Source organism: Mirounga angustirostris, unplaced genomic scaffold (genome assembly GCF_029215605.1).
Source record: "Mirounga angustirostris isolate CCGP_5_RB_7025 unplaced genomic scaffold, mMirAng1.0.hap1 SCAF_10, whole genome shotgun sequence".
NCBI lineage: Eukaryota > Metazoa > Chordata > Mammalia > Carnivora > Phocidae > Mirounga > Mirounga angustirostris.
This window is the reverse complement of record NW_026991718.1, coordinates 111,930,786-111,941,588: the sequence shown is the minus strand read 5'-3', so window position 1 is coordinate 111,941,588 and position 10,803 is coordinate 111,930,786. Positions and strand designations below refer to the sequence as shown.

Genomic DNA, 10,803 nt, shown 5'->3' with positions numbered 1-10,803 from the left:
TGGTAACTAAAAAGATAAAGACAGACATACAGACCAATTGAATAGACTGGAGAGTCCAGAAAATATAGCCCTCATATATATGCTCAGGTAATTTTTGACAAGGGTGTCAAGACCATTCAATGGGGAAAGAATCGTCTTTTCAATAAATAGTGTTGGGAAAACTAGATATTCACATGCAAAAAAAAATTGGAGCCCCACCCTATTCCATATACAAAAATTAGCTCAAAATTGATGAAATACTTAAGTATAAAAGCTAAAACTACAAAATTCTTAGAAGAAAACATAGGGAGAAAGCTTTATGACATTAGACGGGGTGATGATTTTTATGACAGCAACAGCACAGATAACAATAGAAAAATAGGTATGTTGGATGTGATCAAAATGTAAAACTTGTGCATCAAATAACACTAATAGAAGATTTAAAAGGCAAACCATGAAATGGGGGAAAATATTTGCAAATCATATATCTAATAAGGATATTAACAAGGCATAAAGTGGTAATATCCAGATTATATACAGAACTCCTCCAATTTAACAGATCCCTGATTAAAAATGGACAAAGAACTTGAATAGACATTTTTCCAAAGAAGATATACAAATGGCCAAGAGCACATGGAAAGTTGCTCAAAATCACAAATCATTAAGGAAATACAAATCAAAACCCAATAGGATGGTTTTATTTTTTAAAAAAATGAAAACAAGTGTTGACAATGATGAAATTGGAACTTTGTACACTGCTGATGGGAATGTAAAATGGTGCAGCCCTATGGAAAACAATATGGCGACTCCTCAAAAAATTAAGCATAGCATTAACATATGATCCAGCAATTCCACTTCTGGGTATATACTTCTAAAAAATGAAAGCATGGATCCAAACAGATATTGTTATACTCATGTTCATAGCAGTATTATTTACAACAGCCAAAAGATGGGATAAACAAAATGTTATGTATACATACAATGGAATGTTATTCAGCCTTAAAAAAGGATAGACATTCTGACACATGCTACAACATGGTTGAATCTTGAAGATATTATGGTAAGAGAATCAAGCCAGTCACAAGAGGACAAATATTGTATGCTCCCACTTATATACCAAAGGAGTCAAACTCATAGAGACAGGAAGTAGAATGATGGCTGCCAGTGGCTGGGGAGGAGGAAATAAGGGGAGAACGGAGAGTTAATGTTTAATGGGTACACAGTTTGTCTAATACTAATGTTATTCTAGTCAGGTGGAACTTTTTGAACCCAGCTGTTCAACTGCCAGATCCAAAATGAGTAGTGAACACGACTGCCTCACAGTTAAGAGAAGATACTCATCCTCAGGCTGCTATAGCTAACATGTCTATTCACAATGCTGACTTAAAATAATTCACTAATGGATCCTGTATGAGAAACACATGGGGAAATATAAAGGCACATTATGCAGTAGTCAGTCTTCATGAGATTTTGGAGGCTATGTTGTTACAAACATAAAATCAGCAGCACTCTAGCTGTTACATGAGTTTTAAATTAGCCACCAGTCTTAAAGAGAATATCTCTACTGACAGTAAATTCATGTGTGAGGCCTACATACAATCTGGAAGAATAGAGCTTTCTAACATCAATGAGCACTAAAATATCACATGGAAACGAATTGCAAATTTATTAGAGTCATTGCAATTTCCCAAACAGATTTATGTAATTCTTTGTAGAACTCATACCGGGTGAGAGGAGCTATCTGAAGGAAATGAATTTGCACAAAAATGTCTCCTAAGGTGTGGACTGGGGAAATTGAAGCCCTATTAATTCTATCAAGGGACTCCTATTCACAGTTTCAGAAATACGCAACTCCCCCAAATTGGATAATTGGAAATCAAGGAGAGATAAGAAAAGCACCATAGGAATATGGGGATTACCCCATGGTATTATTCCTGTACCCCAATTGTGTGCATACATAGCTTTTCATGCCACCTAACCAGCAATATCATTCAAACAAAATGAATTCACTGGAAGTCTTGGAATTATACCACTCCTGTATAAGGACTAAATCAATAAATAATGCAAAATGTGCTGTTCGTCAGAACATTTCTTTACAGGGAACAGCTAAGTTACATCAAGGAAGCCCCCTGGGACCCACATTACCTAGGACCTGAGGGTGAATGAATATTGTAGAGCTTCTGCCATCAGAAGGTAAGAAATTCTGTTTAGTAATAGTATGTATGGTTTCTAGATGGCCAGAAGTATTGCCTTTGGCTAAAATAGATGCTCAAATGATGAGCAGTCTTACTGAATTATATCATCCCAATCTTTGGAATTCCTGAACTTCTATAATCCAAAAGATGAAGTCACTCTATTTCTATGATAAATCAGGAGCTCTATAAGACTTTACAAATACCAATAACTTATCACACTCCTTATCATCCCTAGTTTTTCAGAGAAGTAGAATGAATGAAACTTATCCTAAAGAATTCTTTGGCTAACATATCAGACCACTGGTTTATGGTGATCAACAGCCTTGCCTTGGTTCTATGAAAATTAAACTTAACTCCTATTAACAAGTATGGTATTTCTCCCTTTGAGTTAATGTTTGGAAGTTCAATGAATTTAGGGGTTAAGACTAACCCCTGACCTGATACAATGAAAGCACATCAGACAGAAAGAATTTGCTTGTTTCCCTAGGCTTATTATGCCATCGTGTGGCCAGATGATGTAAGCCTCCCTCTGAGAAGGTGTGTCATCAATACAGACCAGGAGACAAAGTCTACATCTAAGTATTCTTTTATTATTATTATTATTGTTGTTGTTGTTGTTGTTGTTGTTGTTGTTGTTGTTATGTTATGTTAATCACCATACATTACATCATTAGTTTTTGATGTAGTGTTCCATGATTCATTGTTTGCTTATAACACCCCGTGCTCCATTCAGTATGTGCCCTCTTTAATAGCCATTACCAGGCTAACCCATTCTCCCTAAGTATTCTAACAATTGGCTGGATTGTTATCCTATGGGAGAGGACCTTCCCAGATGTTGTTGATAACTCATACCACTATCAAAGTGAAAAGGCAATACAGCTTTTCATGTGAGACCAGCATCTATGACTGAATGGGTTGTAATTCCCATTAAGGACCTTAAAGTTACATTCTCCAGACAGTAACTGAAAATAATATGCAAGATGAAGAAAAAAGAGTCTCTAATGGACTGATGGCAAGAGAGGTAGACTGCTGTTACTTTCTTTTTAGTTATCCTGACCAGTATACTTCTAATAATTTTATTTTGTACTAAACATGGAGCTCATAGTTTTATGTCTCCTTCTCTTAAAAATAAGTATCTCAACCTCATGGAATTTTGTACCAACTAAAAATTGCCCTGAATATGGAGTTAAGGCTCAAGAAATCCCTTTATTTGTCTGTAACACTTCAACGTACTGATTGGGTGGTTTGAATTTAAATGAAGTGGGAAATTTCAAATCTTCCCACAGACTGAAATCAATATCACCCAAATGTTAAATAATATAATCTCAAATATCACCTCCTATTGTGGTACTGAATATACCAGTTGGGTAGAATTGTTAATTAATCAGCCTGAATATAATTACACTCACATTATATTTCACAGGACTCCAATTATTCATTTTTTTTTTTAAAGATTTTATTTATTTGACAGAGAGAAACACAGCGAGAGAGGGAACACAAGCAGAGGGAGGGGGAAAGGGAGAAGCCAGCTTCCCGCCGAGCAGAGAGCCCGATGCGGGGCTCGATGCGGGGCTCGATCCCAGGACCCTGGGATCATGACCTGAGCCGAAGGCAGACGCTTAACGACTGAGCCACCCAGGCGCCCCCCAATTATTCATTTTCTTTTATAGCCATCGAGGCCTGGTTTAACAAAACTAAAGATAGATATAAAGATTAGGAAAAAAATATCTGAACCCAAATGGTGTGATTAGTTTCTCCAAAAGTTCCAAAAATATATCATCCCATAAAAATTAGTTTATCCTGTTTATTACCTAGCAATCTTCAGTCTCCATATTTAAGGCCCCTAGGAGAATTAAGTGAAATGCTTTTCTTAGTATTACTGCTGCTAATATGAATCAATTTTACTTGTACACAGTGGACTTTAACATTCTAGAGAATATTTAGAGAGGGGCCGAAAGGACCATGATCAAACTAAAAGAGACATTAAGTACTAGGTTAGGAAGAATCACAACCAGGACTGGAATCACAAACTCTTGTAGTATAGAAATATTCATCAACAACTTAACACCTTGGGGCAATTGTGGAAACATGCAATTCAAAGGCAACCAGGATGAAATCATAGTCTAATACAAGATTAACAGTAGGAGCAAAATTAGAATGAAATTAAGGAGGAATTGGGAATTGGACAGCTTCAAATGAAATTCTGTTGCAACAAAATATTGCTAAAGAATTGTCACAGCCCTCAGCTGTATAATCGAACAACTAGCTATTCAACAATTACAGGATATACTTACTTGCACTGAACTACAGGATTGTACCTGCTTATGGGAACAACTGGTACTGGGCATGGAACTGTCTATGGAAAGATTAAAGGATGGTGTAAAAATGTGGATCATACCATATATATGAAAGCTGAAAGTTGGTATTTGCAAATTGAAACTACTGAAAACTGAACCATTGTAACTAGTGTGACTAAAAGATGTAAGTTTTCTCCCATACCGACATGGAAAAAATGTGTTCAAGGGTGCCTGTCATTCAAGGACACAGGCACACAGAAGACAGGAACTATAATTTAAATGTTACTATTGATATTGACAGTTGTTAGAAATGGGGGCAGACTCAATATATTAGTCCCCAAGATTTGAAAGAAACTGAGCCCACTTCCTTTCAATTTAATAGTTTTACATGTATTCTCTAATGAGCACCTCATAATCAAACTTTAATAATCAGTAATATATTGTGTCATATTGGAAACATTAGTTGGAAAGATGAGAGTATTTCTATAGACAGAGTAATATAATTTGCAAAATTGATGGATATTCAGAAGAAATATATTGGACCATGCAAGAAAAATTTCTATGGAAAGCTTTAGACTACCAAGCCTCACACGTTGATGATACATTAGGTATCAATTGGGTTAAGCTAAGAGGAGAGCTGATGAATAACTCTCAAATTGCAGAGCAGTTGGAAAAACAAGCTACTAAAACTAATAAACAATTTGATAAGGGAGAATTCTTATGCATAGCTAATCAAGAATCTGCTTTAACTATACACCTCTAAAATGATATTTTCAAAGGCTATTTTACCTAAAACCAATATTTTACTTTTTAAAAATCATCCTATCATAATATTAATCATGGCTTTATTATGTGTACTTCTTTGGGCTTGTTGGATATATAGAATATTAATTAAGAGCTCAAAGAGAAATCAACACTACAGTGCAAATTTCATGGAGAATCTGCTACTACAAAATAGTATCTAAAGGGAAAATGATTGTAGGGAAACTGAATAGAACCTTACTGGGGCATGTTGAAAAATGTGACTAATCTTATGTGCTATGTACATTGTCAGGAGCAAACATAAGAGGTAATATGAAGAATTATAAAGATTAGAACATCAAAGCAAACCTGATCAGGAATTATAAAAAACAGGATGTGAGAGTGAGCTCAGTGTAAGTACCAATGCAAATTGGTTATCCCCTGTTTGCTAAAAGTAAACGGTAGTTCAGGTTTAGGTATTTTCATTATTCCATTTACCCCTCTATTAGATTGTCCATAAAAATTCATTATTTTCTTAGTTGTGTCATTGAAATTTAAAATATACATCATTGAGCTATTAAAATATAATATAAATTAGGAAGTTTACCACTTCTTGGACAATGTAAGAGCTTTATGACAAGTTAACCCATATATTCTCCTTCCAAATTATACCTTGTTTCTGTCATGTTTTTACGGTTTAAAAACATGTGATATTAATATTACTGTTTTATGTACTTATCATTCATGGGGTTCCTGGCTGGCTCAGTCCATAGAGCATGTGACTCTTGATCTCTGGGTTGTAAGTTTGAGCCCCACGTTGGGTGTAGAGATTTCTTAAAAATAAAATCTTAGGAGCACCTGTGTGGTTCATTCGGTTAAGCATCTGCCTTCAGTTCAGGTCATGATCTCAGGGTCCTGGCATGGAGCCCCGCGTTGGCTCCCTGCTCAGCAGGGAGTCTGTTTCTCCCTCTCTCTCTGCTCCCTCCTACCCTGCTCATGCTCTCTCTCACTCTCTCAAATAAATAAATAAAATCTTTTTTTAAAAAATCTTTTAAAAAAAAGCACTACAACATACCTATCATTCATTCAAATTTGCTCACAACTTTTTCAATGAACTATCTTGTGGAATAATCTTTACTACATTCAGTAAAGTAAACAAATCAGAAGTGTACAATACAGGAATTATCCCAAGGTGAACACACGGTGAAACCCCCATTTAGGTTAAGAAATATGATATTATTTCCAACTCAGAAGCCCTGATTTTGTTCCTACCCTGTCACTATCCACACACCCTCACCAAAGTTAACTACACTCCCAAATTTAATTCTATCATAGATATCCTAATTGGTTTTGCCTGTTTTTAAACTTGACATAAATGGAACGTACATAAGTATGCTTTTGTGTCTGGCTCATCATTATGTTTGTAAGATTCACGTGGTGATAAGCATTGGATTTTTTTCCAGTTCAGAGTCATTTATGAATATTACTACTATGAATACTACTATTCTTGTTCATGTTTTTTAATGCACATATATAGGCATTTCTGTTGGAGAAATTGATAGGTCATAGATATGCATGTGATAACCTTTTGTAGCTACAGTCAAATAGTTTCCCAAAGGGGTTGTACCATTTTAACACATCCCACCAATCTTTGCTATTGTCAGTCTTTATTAATTTTAGCCATTCTGGTGTTCATGTGTAATGGTAGCTCATTGTGGTTTTAATTTGCATTTTTAATAACCATTGTGGTTGAGAGCCTTATCTTATGATTATTGGTCATCTGGCTATTTTTGTTTTGTGAAATGTCTGCTCAAGACTTTGCCTTTCTTTTCTCTTGCATTGTGGTCTGAATTTTTCTTAATGATTTGTAAGAAATTCTTACATAGTCTAGATACAATATCTTTGTTGTTTATATGTTCTAAAAAAATGGGGTGCCTGGTGGCTCAGGCGGTTAAGCGTCTGCCTTTAGCTCAGGTCATGATCTCAGGGTCCTAGGATTGAGCCCCATGTCACCCTGCTCAGCGGGGAGTCTGGATCTCCCTCTCCCTCTGCCTCTCCCTAACCCCCTGCTCGTGCACACATGCTCTCTCTCTCAAAATAAATAAATAAAATCTTTAAAATAAATAAAAATAAAAATAGCTTCCACAACTTTATGGCTTTTCTTTTCTCTGTCTTACTGACATTTTTTGTTCAATAAGTGTTCCTAATTTTAATGAGGTCAAATTTGTCTCTTTTCCTTTACAGTTAGTATATTCTATGTCCTGTTTAAAAATCTTCACTTATGCTAAGGTCATAAGCATATTCTCCTATGTTCCTTCTAGAAACTTAGTAAGAAGGTTTTACATTCTTTTCTTTTTTTTAAAGATTTTATTTATTCATTCATGAGAGACAGAGAGAGAGAGGCAGAGGGAGAAGCAGGCTTCCAAGGAGCAGGGAGCCCGATGCGGGACTCGATCCCAGGACTCTGAGATCATGACCTGAGCCGAAGGCAGATGCTTAACCATCTGAGCCACCCAGGTGCCTGAGGGTTTTACATTCTTATTAACATCTATAATCCATATGGAATTGATTTTAGTGGATGGTGTGAGAGGCTAAGTTTCATTTTTTTCTATATGGATATCCAAAGCACCATTTATTGAAAACACTGTCCTTTCTTCTTTACTCTGTTGTGCCACTTTCTCAGAAATCAACTAGCTATGGATGACTAGATCTATTTCTGTACTCTGTTTCGTTTCTTTTGTTTATTTTTACCTCAACATCACACTTTCCGAATTACTATAGCTTTATAATAAATCTTAAAATATTGAAATTTAAATCCTACAACTTTGTTCTTCAAGATTATCTTGATTATTCTTTGCCCACTTATGTCTATAAATCTTTGAATCAGAATTTTCACAAAGAGAAAATACAGGGGATTTTGATTGTGATCACACTGAATCTACAGATCAATTTGGAGAATATAGACATCATGTAGGAGGTAAAGTCCTCCATCTGTTTCACTCTTCTTGAATATATCTCAATTTCTTAGTTTCCCGTGTAGAAATCTTGAATTTCTCTGGATTTGTTCCTAGTTACTTGATGTTTTTTATTCCACTATAAATGTGTCTTTTCTTTTACCTTTATTCTCTCTCTCTCTTCTTTTTTTTTTTTGCAGAATTTTTTGTGTCAGTGCATTTATTTAAATAATTTTTCTCAAAAAGGGAGAAAATACCTTAAGTAGTCCTAATGTCTTTTCCCTTCAGCTTTATTGAGATAAAATTAACATGTAACACTGTGTAAGTTTGAGGTGTATAATGCGTTGATTTGATACACTTATATATTGCAAAATGATTACCACTGTAGCGTTAGCTAATGCCTCCATCATGTCACATAATTACCATTTCCTTTTTGTGGTGACATTTAAGATCTACTCCCTTGGTTACTTTTAATTATACAATACTGTATTGTTAACTTTAATCACCATGCTGTACATTAGATCTCCATAACTTATCCATCTTATAACTGGGAGTTTGTACCCTTTGCCACTGTCTCTCCATTTCACCCCACCCACCCACAGTCCCTGGCAACCACCATTCTACCCTCTGTTTCTACTGGATAATCTAACTTCATTTTCTAATTGTTGTTAACCTTGTATCCAGAAAAGTTAATAAACTTTCTTATTAATTCTAATAGTTTACTTGTAGATTCTTTCTAATTTTCTACAAAGACATGTAGATGGGCGTTAATTCCTACCTTCCAGGATTGTTGTGAGGATAACAAGGATAATGATGATGATTGCTAACAATTAATGAGCACCTACTATTTTTCAGGAGTTGTTCTCCTTTTAAAAGAACAACTTTCAAAAATGAACCAAAATGCGACTGTCGTGTTAGATTGTCCTCAGCTTCTCAGATGTAAATGTAGTCAGAAAACCCAGAAGCTCAGGAGGATGAATTGCAGGCCCTGGTGAGTATTTATGATGGAGATGCATTTGAAAAAACAAGAGTCTGTCCAAGGTGGAGAACTTTTCACAAAATTTCAAGGTATTTTTGAGTGCTATCTTAGCTATCTTAGACAACCTACAGGAAGACCACCATGGCAGTGTGGTCCTGTTTGCCTGGATGCAATTTCTTAAGGAAGAGATCCTAGCTGACTATTGTCTCTTTTGACCTCAAGATGGGGTTCTCAGAAGAAGGTGCAGAGAAGGATGGCTCAAGCCTCTACCACAGAGCTAGATTTTGCAGGACCTGATAGACCTGATGTAGACAAGAAGTTGTGGATGAGACCCATGCAGGATGTGGAATTATAGTTGAGTCTGGTCCAGGAAATCTTGGACTCTGATCAAGCTCAGCAGATAATATGCTTTTAATAAGTAAATTGCTCCTGTGTAATAACTGTTTCTGTGAGAAGGTAGATAGTGAATGAGTGAATGCATGTACTTTTTGGAGTACATACTGCAAAGCCTGTCTGAAGGACAGCTTTCAGATCCAGATCAGAGATGGTCAAGTTCCATGCCTCAACTGCCCAGAACCCAAGTGCCCTTTGGTGGCCATTCTTGGTCAGGTCAAAGAACTAGTGGAAGCAGAGTTATTTACCCAGGATGACTGTCTTCCCCTCCAGCCAACTTGGACCTGATGGCCGATGTGACGTACTGCCCCTGCTCACGCGGCCAGCTGCCTGATATGCGGGAACCCAGCTGTACGATGGACACCTGCTCTGGCTGCAACTTTTCCTTCTATACCTTGTGCAGACTGACCTACCTTAGGGTCTCTCCTTGTAAAATGCAGAACAAATTAATAGTTTTATGAAATGAGTACTTGCAAGCAAATGAGGTCAATAAAAGACTTTTGGGGGGCGCCTGGGTGGCTCAGTTGGTTAAGCGACTGCCTTCGGCTCGGGTCATGATCCTGGAGTCCCGGGATCGAGTCCCGCATCGGGCTCCCTGCTCGGCAGGGAGTCTGCTTCTCCCTCTGACCCTTCCCCCTCTCATGCTCTCTCTCTCTCTATCTCATATAAATAAATAAAAATCTTTAAAAATAAAATTAAAAAAGAGACTTTTGGAAAGCACTGGAAGAGATGGAAAGTAAGAAGTGACTAGAAAAGAACTCAAAAAGCTGCTCATGTTGTGGGAATCCCATGGAGAAATTAGATAGATGTAACAAGAGGGCATGTCCTGACTATATGCAATATTTCTGCTGGATTGGGTTCTCTCTCTAGAGCAAACCCTTATAAACACTTTACTGATCCTTCTTCCCCGTGTTTTCACTGGTTGTTCCAGGCTGTGGATGTTAATGGAGATATTTGAGAAGATGAGATTGAAGACTAGTTACCTCCTCCTGCTCAAGATATGGGAGTGGAATGGTTTGCCTTAATTTCGTTAAATACACAGAGTAACTTTGTAGAATTTTTAGGGTACTGTTCATTCACTCTTCCTATGTAAAAGATATGGAAGAGCAAGGTTTATATTTTCATACGGTACTACTTATTTAGGAACAATTCATACATTTTTCAATGAACATAACTGGGAAAATTATAAGCCAAAGTTTCAGAAAATAAAAACTAGATATTAAACATAAATATTGCAATGTGTCCAAAGCTCTGAATAGCTAAAA

General features: G+C 36.4%; 1 pseudogene; it reads left to right on the top strand.

Annotated features, from left to right (window-relative positions):
* Positions 1–9,246: 9,246 nt before the first annotated feature.
* On the top strand, positions 9,247–10,517 carry LOC123850596 (E3 ubiquitin-protein ligase RNF14-like; annotated as a pseudogene).
* Positions 10,518–10,803: the final 286 nt, after the last annotated feature.